Source organism: Eleginops maclovinus, chromosome 14 (assembly GCF_036324505.1).
Source record: "Eleginops maclovinus isolate JMC-PN-2008 ecotype Puerto Natales chromosome 14, JC_Emac_rtc_rv5, whole genome shotgun sequence".
NCBI lineage: Eukaryota > Metazoa > Chordata > Actinopteri > Perciformes > Eleginopidae > Eleginops > Eleginops maclovinus.
Window position 1 is genome coordinate 8,652,206 of NC_086362.1, and position 19,914 is coordinate 8,672,119.

Genomic DNA, 19,914 nt, shown 5'->3' on the forward strand with positions numbered 1-19,914 from the left:
GAGGTAAAGGGATATAGCATGGGTTTGGTCAAATACCAAAAAAGTTCATGCATCCTGTGTCATGTTTCAAGTCACCTTTCCACAGCGTCCCCAACTTTAAACTGTTTCATAGCAACACAAGCAGCGTGGCTTTAGGTTGCCCCCTTACTTTGGTCCAGACTGATATATCTATTGGATGAATTGCCATGATATGCTGTACAGACATTCAAGATCCCCAGAGGACGAATCCTAATGAAGTTGTTGAGCGCTTCAATCTAACTGTCCAGCATAAAGTTGAATGATGTATTTTTGGAAGACAAGGCCCCCATTTGAAGTCCTGAGTACTAAAGGTTGACATTAGGAGTCGTTTTCCTCCTGAATGTGTTAGATTCTGTTAGAACATGCACTTACTCATTCTATGTTTAGGTTTATTTGAAATGAACATGACAGGGGTTAAGAAAACACACTGCTGGTTTCCCGTGATTGAAAGAACTAACTGAAACGGGCATCCCAATCTCCCAAAACTACACATGCAAGGCGTGTGTGTACGTGTGTGTTAAAGTGACAAAGGCCAAGGGTGAAAGTAAAACAGGGAACCAGGCCGGTGATTCATTAACCTCCAAGGCGAGTTGGATTTCAAAGAGCACGTCTGAACCAGGGAAGAGGAGAGGAAGTGAACTCTGGGGCAAGTCAGGTCTTCAAAAGCACATAATCAACAGTAATAACACCAACCTGATATTATAATTGAGCTTTCCTATAACGTGGTGCCAGCTTCCACTGTTTGGGTGGAAACTGTGAAGAGCGAGTGACTTTCTCTGTGCTGCACTGGTCCAAAACCCAGACTTGTGTTTTGCGCACTGCTGCCTTTGATTAATAAGATTCCGTCCAATGTTTAGATAAGGACACCCATTTTTCAAGACTGGCTCCTGTCTGGACGAAACCTAAGAGGAAAAGATATTTTTACTAATCCACTTTCAAGGGGATTTATGTGAGCTTTCACTTAACACATTTTGCAGGAGGAAACCTCGGGCCCTCTTCTCCCCTCCTCTTTCATAAACTCGGGGGAAAAAAAGGGTGCCCTTTCTCTCATCCCAGGACTTTTGCCACATCAGTCTCCGGCCCCCACACATCGATCTGTTAAGAGGATTTTTCCGCTCACCATGAAGGAACCGAGGGATTATGAGGCACTTAGTTTAATATTTTCTCATTACAGCCCAAAGCCCACAGCCACTTCAGGATTTCAGGACTGATAACGGTAGGAGTCATAAAGGCCTTGACAGAGTGTTGGCTCGCCTCAGGCAACAATACACTCTTCTGGGTAAAAAAAAAAGGAAGAAAACACTGATGGTTACAATTTTCCCTTCAGGCGTTCACACGGGATACCTGCAATGCAACAACTTACATCTCTGGGAAACTAAATAAAAGTGAAGCACCACTTTCATCACCTTCTCTGATTCCTGATGGATTATTCGGTTATCATAATGTTCTTCCTCAGACTGCTTTTGAAAATGTAGTTGTCCCTGCCAGATTTCTCTCAACTTGATATCCCAAGAGCAGTCTGTCCTGGGAGCATGAGCGGCACAGAGCTCCACTTTTCCCAATGCTGCCCGTCTTCAACACCAACCACTTCTCATTTTGAGCGGCACAAAAAAATGAAGCCTCAAGGAGGGGTGCGGGGTGTCTACCTTTGATAGTTTAATTTCTCCCTGCCGCTGTCATCACATCCCATTGCCCGTTCACGCTTTGTTACTCCCGTGTTTTAATGTCTCATAACGATGCGTGGCACCTTCCTAATGATGCATGAGCACTTCTTTGACACAGCCTTTCAAAAGTACTCATGAAATGGCACGCTACTTATTTGATTTGATGTATTTCCTGTTGAAACAGAACATGTCATGCCTCCTGCTCACAACAGTGGAGAGGTCTGCATCCCTGACAATCTAATGCATTAACCATGACCATAGATGGACTTTTTGTCTTTCCTCCATTTCTGCAACCAGGAGATATCATGCAACTGCCTCTGAATCTGCATACAAGTCCAAAAAAGGTAACTCATTTAGATACCACTGCTTTATATGGGTGATAAAAGGAAGGGAAGCACAAAACAGATTGTTCATAACATTATTGTCAACCTATTGCACAAAGACAGGTTGATGTGTTTGCCGCATACAGCTACCATTGACGTAGGAGGGGGATAATACAGACGTCAGACAGATATGGTGATAAACAATCCTATTGGGCCTGGTGTCTTATAAACCTGAGACGGAGAGGATAAAAGCACTGGAAATCCATATCTTCCATAAACACTCAGGACTTTGACCGTGTAGCACTTGACTCACAGCAACACTGTTTCCTCACTCCACCGCAGACATTCGCCATTTGAAAGGCTGCACATTGCCGCTCAAACAACGAACACAAGCGAGAAAACATCTGAGAGGCTTACTCCTGTTCCTTAAAAGCCATGGCAGTGGGATCGATCATTTCACCTGAACATGGCAGGCTCACGTCGGTCCAGAGCTGGTGCAGACATGGTGAAGAGCCACAGAAATATCAAAGTAAGAGCAAGAGGAGCTCTAAAGACTGGTACCCTCCAGATTTGGCCCTTGTGAGGACCAGGATGCACATCAGGAAGATGATAAAGGAGAGGAAACCTCAAAGGCACGGAGACATTCTTGACACCTGGCAGGAACTCGAGGACTACTGGCAACACTTGGAAAAAAGTTGACACAAAGTTTGCAAATGACGAGAAAGAGGTGAGAGCCAGAATGAATGGATTCTTGTTTGTTATTGTTGTGACAGAAAATACTTAAAAGATCAAATAACGTACTGTTGAAAATTTTAAAAAGGAGGTCTTTTTCAATGCAGGGTGTATTGCAATGTTTAATATTTTGTCCAGCAGGATAATAAAATGTCACATGGACGTCATCATCAGTGTCGGTGTAGTAAAAGGCTCCTTAAGACACAAGCATGTGATAGGCAAGTGTGCAGGAGGTTGTAAACCTTTATATACCTTGGCATGGGATTCAAGTGTTGTTGGACCTTAGCCTTACTGTAACAACACAGAATCACGTACTCAACCTGGTTTCATGAAAACAGGGACAGTAGCTTTTCAGTAACCCGCCTGCTGACAACAACAACAACAACAACAAAAGCTTACTTGGCAGAGGCAATGATTTGAAGCATTTGTACTAATAGTTTGTTTTCATTTTTCTCTTCTTTTAGGTGTTCTGTTCATTATTTGACAGGAAGCCCTCAACACTCCCAGTCATATGACATCAATGAAAATGTAAAACCTACAAATACAAATTGAGTGTGAATATATAAGACTTTGTAAATATGTATAATAGTTTTTTCTACTACATAACATTCAATAAACGTTGAAGTTTTCATGAGGTGTCCATCCATCATTTAACAGAATTTTGGGAAATTGTTGTTAATATTGACACACAAATCGTTGAAATATTTTAGATTATTTATTTATTAATTTAGGGATTTCCACTCAGTTTCTGGTATACATTTTCAATTTGAGCATGAAAAGAAGTATATTTTAGCTGATGAAGGAATAAAAAGCTCAACAACAAATCTTACACATTAACAGGAATAGTGTATATTTAGCTTCCTGCAAAGGCTTATTTCAAACCATATACTCATGGCTGTGGGATAAGTACAGTATCTCTCATCAATGAATAAGAAGAAACTAAATAGATTGTTACAGTAGCTTTCTATTATAATGTGCAAGAGATTTTTAGTGTCCGAGTCCAATAACTGTGCCCTGTGGTTTTCTGTAAAATGCAACAGGATAACTCATCTAAAGAGGTCATCATCGATCATTTGAGACCGTACTTGTCACCAGCAATTTTTCTTCAACTGTCCGCTGGCTTTTGTGAGAATTACTTTCGGACCGCAGAATATCAGCCTTCAATACAAACACAGATCAAATACTGTAATGCTCACACCGGCTGTGCTCTTACAATAAATCTGGATTCTTCGCTCCAGAGCTGACCAAAAGCTGACTGCAACCTGATCCCTTGACCGCTCCAATGCCCGACCTTAGCACGTAGCATGTTTCCTGCTAAGTAGACAGGTAAGTCCACCTGCTCGCCATGTGTGGGGCTCATCGCGGAGTTTTCTACTTGAGTCAAGAGCTAATTATGTGGTGGGACACCCCGGTGCTGACTTCGACTGGCTTACAACACAAACAGATGGAGCTATGATATCCAGTGCTGAAGAGTTTTTGTATCCCATTAGCCAGCAGGGAGACATCTCAAGGCAAAAATAGCTCGACCGCTAACATTAATGTCTGCAGCAGACACATTGCGGTTTCCCCGCTCAGGTAACGACTGCTATTATGTTTAATGTGGAGGTTTATAATGAGAGCCTTAAAAGTATTCTGACAGCACTAAGAACAGCATGGTGTACTGCGACAATGCCAGTGTCGGGAAAAAACTGTAACGGCGCAAAATGTAGTGTTTTTTCTTAATTTAATACATACATCGCCACTCTGCTGACATGATTCTCCCTCTGTGTAGTTATTCCACTGAAATGCGGATCGTTGAATTCATGAAAAATGTAAAAAGCCATACATTTTCCAATTATCTTTACATTTGGCAGTTGTGTTGTATTCATTTTTTAAAGCAGCAATATGTTTCTTAGAATATTGGATCAAATGTGTCGTATTGTGGTGAAAAACAGAGAGAACTATTACGTACAATGTAGTTGTGAGGGCTTTAATTTACTTTAAATCTATAAAGATTTTGACTGCAGCTTGACTATTTAAAAACGGCGTGTTGGTTTGACAATTCTCTCAGACCTATTTACAATGTCTTAACAAACATGAACCAATGTGGAACCAAAATATAAGACGGTATGTATGTAATATAAAATGTGAAGTTCTGCACCTACAGTACAAAGCCAAAAACTGATATATGTAACTTTAGAATAAGACTTGACAACTTGCAGCTAATGGACTGAGTATTAACGACTCTGTGTCAAATCAAGGTTAAAGAAGGATACGGCAAAGATACAAAATACAAAAAGAAGAGTTTAGGGAGGGACGGACACTCATCCAATGGGTTATACACTATATCAAGTAAGATAACTCTCGACAGGCCCACCTAGGTTGCCATTGTAGTTCTTGAAGGGCAGATCTGGTCTTATCTAATGTCATTTCCTGAAACATGCCAGTGCTTCCTGCAGAAAGTTCCTGCACCATGCACAGAAGGAATGCAGGAATGTTGACGTAAAAGCCGTTTGGTTCAGCGAAATGCAGTGGCTGAGAGGACGCATGTTAATTTATTATCTTTGGTTCATAGTAGAAACATTTAAATCCGACCTATTGATGTTAATGGAGAACATACAGTAGCATGTTGAGATCACATAAAGGAAGTTAGAAGCAATAAGATGGATTTGAATCATCAAATTATCTTTTTGTTATTTCACAGTTGTGATTCATTTATAGCCAAGCTCTCCGTCCAATAGAAAAAGAAAAAGTGGCAGCTGAGAGGCTTCAGCTGGACTCTTAATAGCTGTTTCAAGAAATCCACAGAGTATGCATCTTCCATCACACCCACCTAAAGACAAAAAAGCCACTTTCTTTGACTGCTGCCTCGGCTCATGATTGATGGCCTTGGTTCTTTGTTATAGCCGAATCAAGCTTGTAACGCGGGCGGGAAGGTTATGCAAGAGTGTGAAATCCAAGCGAGCGAGGGTGGACAATCATGATCAAATCACATTTTCACAGGGTAAGACCGAGTCAGTTTCCAGAAAGCATCCATCTTCTCCTCCTCTGACCTTAGCCTCTGACGCAGATTGGCCAAATCAATCATTTACTTTCCCACCAAGAGGAGCTGCCAAATGTTATCAATTACCATGAGGGGGCACAGATAGGTGGTCTCAGGAAACCATCTGGGCAGGTTTACAAGTTGTAGAGATGAAGAGAAATGCAGCAGGTTTATCTGTGAAAATTTGAGCTAAATAAATGCACCAGGATCATTATATTTAATAAAGTGTACTCTCTTTTGCCAATCCCCCTGCAGTGGTGCAATTCCTTACCAGCCAAAGCTATTGTACACACGAAATATAACCAAAGAGAGAAGAGCTGAATTGTTCCTGAAAAGCCCCTTTGAGTAACAGAGTTGCTCTAGAGTGAAATATCTCAACATCAATCAGATGGACTTCCATGGAATTTGCTAAAAAATGTCACGTCCCCTAAGAATGAATCTACATGACTTTGGTAACTTTCCATTTCAGGCCACCAGAGAGTTACTTTCTTTAATCCAGTAAGATATCTGAATAACTACTAGATTTATTGGGGAAACCTTTTGTGCAGACATTCATAGTTCCCAGCAGATGAATCCTACTGACATTTGGGGTTAGAATTTGACTCGATTTGGATTTGTTGTCTGAAGACAAAAAAAATAAAGTTTTGTTTAAGAATTAAATGGTATTACAGGGAGAGTAATTGATCCAAATCATCATTATATTGGTTACGTGTTCCTTCAATGTGAATAAGCGAATGTTAGCATAATATCCAACTAAGCTAGGATGGTGAACGTCGTACACATGTGACATTCTTGTTGATATCCATCAGTCTAACACTGTAAGTTTGGTGTAAATAAGTGTATAACCAAATGGGAAACACCTGTATTAAATTCAGTATCCAGCATATGGACACACTGTAACTAACGGAAAGCATCACTGAGAACCGTCACCGCTGCATAGTGAGAGTGAACGCTGCATACTATCACATTAACACAGCGCTGGCAGCAGTCCAACCGGCAGACACAGACAGAGAGGAGTCTGCAGCAGCTGTGGTTCAGATCTCCATCGCAGCTTTTCATTGGTCGGATCGATCCGTTGGTCGATCTGCGGCTCTCTCAGCGGTGTTAAGTAACCGTGACCACTGACTTCTATTAGTAATGAAGCTGTGCGTGATGAAAAGTGTGAACACAAACACCGCCCACTCCTCCAAAAGCAGCTACACAGATGGATGGTTTGATGGTTCCAGAGAGCCATAACTAAAGCGTGGATTTCCATTCAGTTTCAGTCATAACCATATACTGCACACACAAATACAAACATCTGTCCGGCTTCATCATATCAATTCGGAGAAGGATTAAAATTGACAGCTGGGTGGCACAATTACAGCGCAATGTTCCACTAGCAGAGGGCCAACGGGTTCACTTCAGTGCATGTGTGCTGCTGCACGACTGATTTAAAGCAGCGGGGTAATTTCACACATAAAGGTGACTGTCACTGGATGATTGATGATAACACTTTATATGGGTTTTTGTAGTGGAGCCCCGGGAATTCTCTTTAAAACTTTCCATTCAGGTTTTAGTAATTTCCCTCATTAGAGAGGTGAAATTAAATATTTTTAACTATTTTCCATTAAATCAAAACACTCTTATATGGCACAGTTTATTACTTTTACTGCAGTCATGTTATACTTTAATGTGACATTCAATATAACGCACCAGTTAATAAGCATCAGTGTTTTTTTGGTGGGACAAACTGAACTTTTAGTCAAAGAAAAAACATCTCATCATGAGTGTGTAGGAGGAAGTTTGGGATCTTTGCTCAGCTCATTTAAACTTCATACTGTCCAGGGAGATATACCTCACCACTTATTTACTTATCATTCTTAAAAAATAAACAGAAATTGTATCTCAAATACAAAATGCACTGTTCACTGTTTTGTATTTGTTAGGACTGCTGAAAAACATTTGGGAATTTCACACGTTTTTTATGGACGGTTTCAAATATCAGAAGCAAAATTATCAATTGTTATTCAGCAATTTAAGGTCCAGAGCCAAAATGTCAAAAAAAAAGAAGGTGTATTTTTAATAATATGTCTCTGAATACTGACTTTTTGCACATTCAGGATTTTTTCGGCCTATTTTTAGGGGCCAAAAATCAAGTAGAACATTTAGGTCTGGTAACTTCTCCAATTTTACCCATTTTATTCAACATAACATCCCATGGTAAGCCTCCGCAGGATGAATGTCCCAAACATGGATCCCACCATGAAATGCATGCAAAGCCATCCATGCCAGACCTCCCAGAAGACCAGTCCAGTAATGGCTGTTTTTCTTTGAAATAGACAAAGAACAAACCTGGCAAGTCGTTGGCCTGAATCGGGACCACACAACACTGAGGGCCAAACCGATTAAACCTTGGTGATGTTCAGCAAGTTACGGCAAACAACCCTTTACTTGTACATTAGAGAACAATTACAATCTGTGAAGAACCCATTCTCAAACCACAGAGAGGGCCAACTAATTTGTTCCGCCGAGTTTCCTAAACTGTTTTTCGCCGACATCAACATGCGCCGTGAAAGCCCTGGACTTCTGCAGAGCACCGTCTGCGGTTTCCCCGAATTGCTGCTGCATTCCTGCTCCCAAATTAAGCCCCTCATTTGCGGAGTTGCCTGACCATTGAACAGTCTTAATTTCCATATTCTGTGGCATTCTCAAGCCATGATCTCATCTGGCTGGCAGCGAGGCAAATAATGAAACGCTGCCCTGCCTGTGGCGTACAGTAGCATCTTTCACTGTGTAGCCCCTCCACTCAATAATCCACGCTGAGTTCTTCAATTGTGTTCTGCATTGTAAGAAGCCAGCTGCAAACTCGGCAAAATCTGGAAGGATTTTGGATGTTTACCAGTAATTACAAGTTTCACAGTGTGTGCTTGAGTGACCACATCCTTCAAAACTCAGGAAATGTAGCCATGTTTATAATAAAGAACTGAAACCATGAAATTATCGTCTGGGGAATTGGTTTGGTGATCAAGTTTTAGGCCAACACACAGTAATTATAATACTTATAATATTAGGTTTTTGCTTTCCTAAAATATTTATTTTATCTATTCCGAACACGAACAACGACATTGCTTATTGATAAAATTGATAGTCATTCAGTTGGTATTTCCTTGCCCTGGAACAGCAAATAGAAATTGTACACATACAGTATGTTAAAATAATTTGTAATAGATTCTTGGATTTCTTCACAAAACTATTTAAGAATCTTTTTTTATACAGGCAATTTTGGCCAGGAATGTGGCATGTTATTGCAAACAGTCATGCTTAGATTGTGCACCAGAACAATTCCTCAAAATAACATGATTCAATTTTAAAACAGCCCAAGTCTCCGTCTGGCAGACGCTCCCAGACATCCCCACTTGACTCGACATTCTCCTGCAGCCAAACAAACCACAACATCATCAGCGACTGACAGACGAGCGGGGGAAACCCTGGGATGTGTCTAGGGTCCTTTATAAATGACACTCACCCTGGGGAACTCTAACTGAGACACACACAAAAGATCAGAGACATCAACCGCCGCTCTACGATGACACAATCCACATGAAGTGACAGCTTAATGTCGTCCGTCTATTGTGTTGTCAATATGCAGAGATTACAGAGGGTGCAATTACCCCAGAAGACTAACAGGCAAAAGCCCTACTGAACTACAAGAGCAAAAAAGAAGATCAATCAGGGAAAGTCAATCTGCTACCAAAAATATCTTCATTACAAACCCCCCCAAATATGCATTTCAGCATGATAGACACGCAGAAAACGTGTCTCGAGCCCCGGTAGATGCTGCCAATAATGGAGGATGATTTCTAAGACTTGCGACAATGATGAACACGTCAAGAAAAATTATTCAAACATCCCTGCCATACTTTTGTAATTGCTGGCGAGAGGGAGCAGTTTGATGAATGACGCCCCTGACACCTGGGATGCAGCCAAAGTGGCGTTTGAATGGAGGGGGCACTGGGGGGGGGGGGGGGGGGGGGTGGGGGGGGGGGGGGGAGTGAGTTGGCACATTTCGTCCTCCACATTCTCTCGGTATTAAAAGAGGCAGATTGGAGGCGCCATTTGAACGCTTAAACACGCCGTGGGAGATTTATCTGACACCATGTGTGAGGCTGTGACTGTTTGTCTAACTTTATGTGGGAGACTGTCACGTAAACAATGTAGTGTTTACCCTCTGTGTCTATGGCAATTCCTACAGGGGTGCCCTTACATTCTTCTATTTTTGGTTAGGTCCTCCTCAGATTTTTCTACGTACACATGTGCAGACTCCAGGACATTCTGTTTGCTCATTGTGTTTGAAGTATGACAGGTTATTCTTATATAGGCCCAGTGATATTAAGCACACCATATGTTTGTTTTTGCAACCTATAAGCCCGGCCAAAAGCGCTCTGTTATCGCAGGAAAATCATTTGGCGCCAAAGCCAAATATAGCTTCTCCTGCTGTCTATATAAACTGTAAGGGCATGGCAGTTCCTCTGAAATGGAAAAGTTCAGGTGTTGCTGTAATGATCTCACCCAGAACTATTGAACAACTTATTTCCCAAACAAGTTTTTGTCAGTTAAGATAACACTGAACTCGTTTCAACAGGGGTGCAGTCAGAGGGACATCTTCCAAATATGTGGGGAGAATTACTGCAGCATTCTTGATTTAAGTGAAATTTACGTGGGTGGATAAGTATGTGCATGCACATAATGTGTTGCCTTTTACTGTTCAAGCTGGAATCAGATACTTGTGGTAATGTTCTCTACTCAGCAAGACTCAAGACTGAGTTAGACTGAGAATCAAGGTTGCAGCCATTAAAATGTCATCTCATGTCTGCAGCCTCTCTGCTCATCGAGGTGAGGGCAACGTGATAGTCTTTCTTCTTCTACTGCTGCTTTTGTTCTCCTAGACGCTGCACATATCAGCTACACGTAGTGACATATGGCAGGACACAATGTTCATTTTAATGACTTTATCAGTCGAGTGGGGTTGCAGCTTCCAAGCTTGTAAGTTCATCCTTAGAGGGGGAATCTGCGCAGTGTCAGACAACTGCATTACACATATTTAAGAAATACATTTAGGGAAAGTTACATAACGGTGCAACTTGGGACTAAATTCAATACCATTTCTTAAACGTATTGGTTTTGGCAATTGTTTCTTTTGGGTTTGACAACATTGTGTTTTGGCGTCACTCTTTTTCAGCATCATTTAAAGAGCTCTTATAACTGTGTGCTACCTGCTCAGCACCGAACTGACACACACAACTGCAGCAAGTACTGAAGCCCAAAGTTGGAAACAACAGTACAATTTAAAACTCAAATGGATGTTTTTGGACGATCCTACTGCTCACTTACTTTTTCTCACTTAAATAAGTTTGAGTCCCCGGGTCTGATCGTCTGACATTTCATGTTTCTTGGTTTCTGCTATGTCCTGAAGCCCCAGGGGTCACTACAGGCCACATTACTGTCTGGGTACTTGTGTTCAGATGGGATGAACTCTCCTGAAAGAAAATTGTTTTGCCTGATTCGATCGTGTGGCTCGCATCTCCTGCATGTTAACATTGCTGGTTTCCCCTCAAGCAAAATACATACCCACTGTCAGGCCAGCGTTTTGAAAAGGAAAAAGAGCAAAGGCGGAGAAATTAAGCTGAAAAGCAGGGGAATGTTCACACGTTAGAAACATGGAAGAGAGAGGAACCACAGTGGTGCATTTGTTGTCAGCCTGGTTCAGCCTGGCAGTGCAGCTCTTAGCCCTGAGAGGAAGGTGGCTGAATATGCGCTACTGAAATGAAACGAAAAGAGTCAAGGCAAGGCAAATAATTGGATTTGGCTCAGCCTGAACGTGAGTGTGTGCTCAGCAATGCGGCTGTGTTTGCACAGCTGGAGCGTGTGCCCAGGGTCATCTCAGCAGGGAGCCGGGTTTGGCACCGCCGGGCACAGCTTCAGCTCAGCCTGCAGCAGAATCACTGCACCTCCCTCTCCTGTCCTACCCGTTTCAGAAACAAGTTAACAGGAGAGTCGGCTGCTAAACACCCTGTCAGTTACGGGAAGACGTTTTTATTTATTCACATCCAAACTCTGGAGCACACTGACCTGGCGCCCGTGCTTTTCTGGCATCAAAATGATGCATTTAAAATGTTTTTCTATTATATCATACCTTGTTGCTACACTCTTCCATTGGGCACCAATTAACTGTGTTTGATAAGAGACAGCAGGCAGTGGACATGAAATGAAAACTGGATATCCTGAGTATTGCAAAAAAAAAAATTCAACTGCAAATCATGCATTTTCCCACATCTGTTTTATCTTAAGAGATAAAGTATTCAATGTTTTCATCACACTTCAATCATTTTTATTGCAGCAGATTGTCAAGCAGGCAGATGGACCAACACTGTCAATATTTCATGCACCTGACAACTTAACTGAATGCAAATGTCTGTCGCAATTATAGTTTTTTACATTAAAAGATTGATTCTTGGCGTCACTGTATGGATACAGCACAGTATTGCAATATTTTGGTATGAATGTTTACACCCCCCTTCAGTAATAACCAAAATGCTATCCAATGCATTGAAATATCACCCACTGCTTTCTTTTGAACTACTGGCGCAGACAGAAATGGCCCTGATGCTGTTACAGTATTAATGCCTTCCCCACAGAGCGACTCTTCTCTCAGTAGGACAAACTTGACAGGCTGGCTGGCTTAGGAAGGTGAGTTTCCCCCTGTGATATTAGGGATCTGTGTGTTAAAATCTGCTGGCTGAGGCTTCAGTTTGTGTAAGAAATGTTATTCTTCAGAATGAAGAGCAAACCCCAGGCGGCACGAAACCTTATCGCATCTAAGTGGTTGGAAGCCGTCTCTGAGCTGCGCACGAGCCGAGGAACTGAATCGAGGTTCATTGTCACAAGGTATGACCTGAAACGAGTGTGCACACGTTTTCATTTTTCGTGCGATAGATCATGCTCGATTTACAGTACTAACACACACAAAGACAGGGGGATATCACATAAATCATTTAGTTCAGCTAGTGTTACTTACACGCAGTCAGAAGTGGAAAATCTCTTGTTAATATATCACAGGAGATGTAGCTACCAGACCCTATAAACTGAAAATGAGAAGGTCCATTGGACGATACCCAATGACGGAACAGATAACATTAAAAATGAATGGAATAGTATTACACCCAAACATAACAATCTACTTATGGAAATATAATACCATGCTTATCAAAGACATTCAGGCCACCTAAATACCTGAGTGGCTTTGTTCCTGACAACCTCAGAGTAAAGATGTAGTACTTTGAATACTGGAGACATTTGACACGTTAAAACCCAATAGTGGCATCCTCAAATCCATTGTGACAGAGATAGTCTGGCCATGAAAGGGTTCCTTTTTTTTTTACATTAAGAAAGTGACTTTAAAAAAGGGGCACACCCGTCGACTTGCTCGGGCCTCTTGAGTTTCAATCTGATAGCTCCAAAATTGCATCTGCAACCAAAACCTTCAAAATTCAGCGCCTCCATTGTTGTTGGCGTGTGTAACAGAGATGGCTTTACATTCTGCGGGTTTCACATTGGCTACAGATACCCAGGTGACCCGGAGAGACCCTGAGGGTATATCTCAAGTCGGGTGACACAGGGCATGAAACCAGTGAAAGCTTCAAGTAAATCTTTATAGTGATCTGGTGCCGCTACCAAATACCTCTGTGTGCTTTGGAACAAGAGCGTGACCTCCACAAAAACAAACCTTCACTGCCACAAATCTGTTCACCAGTTTGTTTCTTTGTCTTTGCACTTGGACAAAAGGCCAAGCAATAATCAAAAGGTCAAATCAAGACAACGTAACATCTCAGCAATCGCCAAGAAAACACGATATCCAATAAGTTGCATTTGGCACAGTAAATTCTGATAGAGATACAGGTGGCCTCCCAAGCTGCACAATGGCAGTCCCAATAACAGATCCCCTTGGAAGCACAGCCTGCCCTTGGACGGGCTCTCCAATTCTGTTTCCAAGGATTAGAAAACCAACTGGACCCATGAGATTACCCTGTTGCCTGTAAATGTGATGCCTCGAGCAGGTGGACAGGTAGTGAGCACTCTGTTAATCTTTAAGAGTTAGGTGGGCAGGAAGAAGGGAATTATGGGTCATGGAAAGGACATAGAGTTGTGAGTGACTAGCTGTTGATGGATGGGAAATGTGTTTCATTGCCTTTCATACTTTTGTTTTATTGATATCTGAGACTATTACAGAAGACAAATGCCACCTCCACTGCACACTATGTACAAAAAACTATGACGATTAGAAAGGCACTGACAGAGCACATATATTTGTCAAGGTCTTTAATATAAGAGTGAGGTCTCTCCAAAAGTTAGTGGATTCTTTCTTTGCTCATGATTTTCTGTAATCCTGCTAACAAACAGACACACAAACCTCCCTTTTTCCGAAGTGTTATTGGGTGCTTGTCTTGTTGCAAAATTAACTTGATATTTTGCTCACGTTACTAGTTTTTAGAAAAATAAAATGGACAAAATGTATGTGTGTCTTTAGATTTCAAATTTTGCAGGGCAGCAACGAAACAGCCAGGAGAAACTACATAACATGCAATGCAGCACACCGAGATTTATTGCTAGGTAAGCTAACAATAAAGATCAATTATAAACAGCTGTGAATGTTCATTTGACTAAGCGAATAAGCTATTGTCCAAAGTCTAAAAGTAAATAAAAATATAAACACAAAGCAACAACATCTCGAGTTATTTACAATGCTTCTGCAGGGTGTTTTGCTTTCAACCGTTCTACTCAACAACTGGAAGGCTAAATAACCATTTATGGTGTTAAAAACTCACTTTAAACTCATATTTAGTGGTCACATGCTCTTGGATCAAGTGCTCACTGAATTTAAGAGTAATAAAATGTTTTCCATGTGATGAATAAAAAAGAAAGGGCTTTAATAAACTGTGGAGTGAGTTTGGCATCACGAGCTGCGACACTTTCTCGTTCTGGTTTCTCAATTTTGAAACCATTATAACTCTGGGAAACCTGTTTTAATGTTTCAGTTGTTTTTATTGAATTTCAGTCACCTGAACCTTGGTTCCACAGTAAATGTTATTATGAGTGTCTGAGAGAGGATGAGCAGAAGAAGGCCGTGCACACAGCAGGATTATGACAACAGCTGGGTGTGCCTTTAATTAACGAGTCACAAGTGGTGGATCTGCCCTGACACACTTGCGTCATCCAGATAACTGGGGCATGCAAGGTGAGCGTTCAGGGGCCACGCTGTTTTTTTTACAAACAGTCAAATTCTTTGTCTTGCACAGCTTGACCCACCAGCCTGAGCTTTGATATGTCAGACACTGATCGACAGTCAAGCGGTCCTTCATGTACGGGAGACCTGTTGTTCTGTGTGTATACGAGTGGCTTCATTTGAACTTTTAAACCTGGGCCAAGCCTCTGCAACAGCCTGGATTAGTGCAGCGGAGAGAACAGCAATCCACCCTCTGCCCTGGATCATCACATAAAAGCAGGAAGATGTCCTTCCAAATTTATCTCAACAGTTGGAACATTTTTCAATAACTAGCTAGATGCGCGTAGGGGGCATGGCTCTAATCAGATACCGTTATAAAACTGGAACGGCACTCCGGCTCCTCGGATGATCCCATTGGGAAGTCGTTTATTCCGAATATGGTGTATTCAGGAGCTTTATGTTCAGACTTGAGGGGACATTGGTGTGACTTTTTGCTGTCGTGAGCTCATTTTTAACATGAATGCAGCACAAATCCTTCTAACAAATTTCATCGCAGTCAGGCCAGTAGTTTTGACGGCCCATGTTTCCAGAAGGTGTCGAAAAACCTTCTTTCCGCAAAAATAGCTCAAAACATTACATTGTCTGGTGGAGGTGAGATGTGTTAAAGTTTGTTAAAAGGCACAAAACATTCACACTCAAAAGAAGCTAAATGGAAAATAAGCAGACGCAATCCTCACTCTTAAAAAACAAACTTGAGAATGTGCTAACCTCTGCACAAACTACAGGCATATTTCATCATCTATTCTGTCTTTTTCTCACACACTGCAGTTAATGGAGGAAATCATCTTGCCCCTAGTGACCCTGATCTAAGCCTTCCCTCTTCACTGCACTGCAGAGGAAGAGCCGTGAAGTCCCTACAGGGCGTGCACGCACACCTATGGCCTATGCATGTGATTGCATCGGTCATCTGTCACCTTGTTTCTCACCAACACTTGTGTTTGACCTGTGATGAGCGGGAAGCCAGTGAGCTGAAGTAGGCTAGAGCCAGGAAAAGGGAGAGGCTGTGGATGAACCCTCGGACCCTGCAGCACAGCTCAGCAGGAGATAAATGAGTCAGAGAGCGGGCATGCAAGGCCACACTGTGAAGCCAAGCCCAAACTATGAGCGTACGAGCAAGAGGATATTAAAACAGGGATTTATGATATAAAAGCACCTTCTCTATGCTGGGATGTTCTTTATATACACAAACAAATGAAGACATAAATATGTCAAGTAGATAAAAAAAGACAAATAATGAAAAGAAAAGATAGATATGTCCGTTAACACTTGCAATTCACATTACCATAAGATACTAGCATGTCGGGGCAGGAGCCACCTCAGGTTGCATTACAGCACACATGGATGCACAGATAACGTTTGTTTTGGCACACTTTGTTGAACATGAAGCTACATCCTTTGCCGCTCCTCCAGGCGGTGTGTCTGCTTCACACACCTGCACCCAGCCAAGTATCCAGTTACTCAACAGCTGGAACTCCGTGCACATAATCACTTTATACCTCGGCTGTAAATGCTTTGTTTCATTACAATTTTATATCTGAGTCACCAGTATACTATAAAGAACAGCTGCACCCAGGTAGCCGTCTTTCAATATCACAGTGGTCTGTAAATGTTTTGTTAGCATTGCCTAATTCCACATCTGTTGTGTAAATTAGTGGCCTACAAGCCCAGTCTGGTTATAAGGAAAATATTCAGCCTGCAAAAATATTTGTTGTCAGCATAGATTAAGCCGCTGCAATTACAACCGCATATTGTAGTATTAGCGCTGGGTGAGTGAGCATTATTCAATATGAGGTGAGAGGCTGGCATTTTGTTAGCTTTGGGCAAGTGCAATAAATTCCAAACCTGTTATGACACAAGGCTCCATGCCAGGTACATTTAGGTGGAACTATAATGCGCTCAGACAAAACGGAGAAGTGATTGATCGAACAACTGTCGTGAATTTGGCTTCTCATTAACATGTTGTGTGCAATGGGAAAATTCACTAGCCAATTTTTTTAACAGATTTATTCCAGGGACATTATCCTTTTTTTTGTTACGAAGGTTTTATGTCACCTTTTTTGGAAATATTTGTCTCCTCGCTACAGTCTGCAGAGCCAGTAGTAGTAAAACAGTTGGAGACTCAAACATTGAAGTAATCCAGTTCCAGTATAGAGAGAAAAATGTCAACTTAACAGGCATTTTAGCATTTCCAATAAGATATTTTCGAGAGTAAAAGGTATTTAAATGGTTTTCTAATATCAATACGCGAGTTAAATCTTCTTACAGTTAACACCTTAATCCAAAGCAATGGACAAACACTTCAGTAGCATAGACTAAGGGAGCAGATTTCGAGTTAAGTATCCTGCCCAAAGACCAAAGGATCAAACCACTGACCCTCTCAGTGGTAGAAAGGCACACGAGCGACAGCTGCTCCATTCATCAAATGTATAACTAGGCTGAATGGTAATAAATAAAAGGCATAAAATAGCTTCCCTTAACCATTATCAAAGATAAGAGGAAATGTGGCGATCAATGGGCTAGAGACTGAGTGTGACCGTCATTTCTGCTCATTTAACACAGTGAGCGTGACGATTGCAGATCAGATAAGATCAGGACATTAGTCATCACATACTGTGGGTAAATGTGTAATCCGTCAGTGAGGATGTGGACTAAACATTTGAATTACCCTCGTGTCATTGTGCAACCCTACATGATTAGCTTTCAGGACAATATTTTGTGCTGTAAGGGTGATTATGAAGTCTCTGTAATGTGAGTCTTTAATACATACAATTGCAGGTTAAAAGTCATCTCATCACCCATCTAAACAATGCAATGAGTTCCAGTAGCTACACGATTACTCACTTAGGCCAGCTGCCTAAGCACCCACATGTTGCCACTTCTGTAAAACAACATGTGCAAAAATAGGGTTAGGGTTAACCCCTTACCACAAATAAAGAATAGGTAATGGCTATGTTAGAATACTAAACATATTCTGGCCTTTCTTATTTCAAAATAGACAATATACTAGGTGGTTTACAAGGATCCTGTACACGAATATTCCAGTAATATTTTAATAAATATAAATAGTAGTATAGTAAAATAAATAGTAAATAGTAAATATTTTTGCGATATTTGCGCATAATCTGACTCTTTTATAATGTTAAGGAGTACGTTAACAAGCTGGTGAACTTTGTTTTGAAGTACATGCACAACCTGCATCTTACATGTAACAGTAATACAGTACAAGTTAGTTAACTTTGCTTTACCTTTAAAACATTTCTTCTCTTTTGCATCAACAATTACTACTTTCCCACACTTCCAGCCGCTGTGCCAGGCTACCATGCACCGGAACAGTCTGTCGTCTGATCTCAGAGAGCAAACGGTCTCCCTCCCACCTCCAGTCAAATTAATCCTGTCTTAAAATCTTCATCCTGTTAGTATTATACATTCTTTCTCTCTGATTAAGATCTCTCTTACTCTCCGTCATTCCCTTACTGTTTTTGAGCCCCCTACCACCACCACAAACACCACAGCCACAAAAAAATGTTCTCGACGGCTGTGCACATTTGGCACACACTTGGTTCCCTATGATCATGTAATAATTTGCCCGTAACGATTAGTCTCTCATGCGATGATAGCGGTTAGTACCTGTCCTGCAGAGCGCCGCAGCTAGGCACATTCCTGCTGCGCCCTCCTGCCAATCAACGTCAGCTAACACACTCGTCTCGCACTGACATACACACATCTTTCAGCAACTTTAAACACACAAATGGCTCTTGCCCTCACTCTTTGTACCAATACACACAGCCCGCCATTGTTTGTCAGTGAAAACATCCCTGTTTTTCTCACTGCGTCAGTCAAAATCCAGCGAGCCTCGCCTTCATTCCATCTTCCTCCCACAGGAACATGTCAACATTGAACTAAATGTCTTCTCCGCAGGGTGCAGGTCACCTCAGGCGTTATGTCACTTTGTTTTGCACTTTAATGGACATGATTTCCATTTGGTGGTTTGATGTTAAAATGATGTAGCGTGCACCTGGAGTAAATATCACATGAAACATTGAAGGTGACAGATGAACAGACAGATGATAGCCGGCAGGAACTTCAACTGTCAGCATGTTTATCGAAACAGAAGGTATTTTGTTTGGTCAGGAAGAATTCACTGATCTTCCACTTATAAGTAACCATAACACGCAGGCTTACAGGTCATGGTCATGCAAGGAAAGAACTCTGAGGGGTCACAGGATGATTAACAAAGTAGGAAATAAGAAAATGTTCTGATACAGCATTCGATGACTGAAATGTGCAAACTGACAATATTGACTGGTGCAATATTCAAAATGAAAGTATCAAAAGGCAAATTATTAATAAAATACAACCCAAGCCTACAAATTGCAGACTTAAAAAAACAAATCTGTGTCTGGTACAGATTCTCTTATGATCAATACCTCCAACATTCATCAGTTGGAAGAATTGCAATTAGTTATTCGTTTCCAAATCTAAATTCCAATACTTATATTTAGAGGCTGTTCTCTAACGGTCAGAGAGATATTATCACTTTGAGAAATCATATTATATCCTGTGACGATGGTTTCCAAATATATTATGTACAACCCGCTCCAGTAACCTTTCAACAGGCTCTTCAGCGCATCATATTCTGATAGCTGTCAATGCTCGACTACTCCCTGATGTAGATGCAGAGAATGTTGAGAGACCTTGTCGATAAAAGCAGTAAGATGGAGTAAAACACGCGCTCAGTTTCACCTGCCCTGCACCTGACTCTGCTGCTGCACTGTCCGTCCCTTCATTCGTCTCTCAACAGTGAGCTTGAATGATGTGAACACACAGGTTAGT

At 41.5% G+C, this 19,914-nt stretch overlaps 1 protein-coding gene and 1 long non-coding RNA gene across 2 annotated transcripts in view; one reads left to right on the forward strand and one right to left on the reverse strand.

Annotated features, from left to right (window-relative positions):
* adamtsl3 (ADAMTS-like 3) overlaps window positions 1–19,914 on the reverse strand; it is a 79,618-nt gene that overhangs the window by 52,134 nt on the left and 7,570 nt on the right. The gene's annotated exons all lie outside the window — the stretch shown is intronic.
* On the forward strand, window positions 2,273–3,366 carry LOC134876016 (uncharacterized). Its single transcript, XR_010167317.1, has 2 exons — window positions 2,273–2,732; window positions 3,202–3,366. It is a non-coding gene; the product is annotated as an uncharacterized LOC134876016 (long non-coding RNA).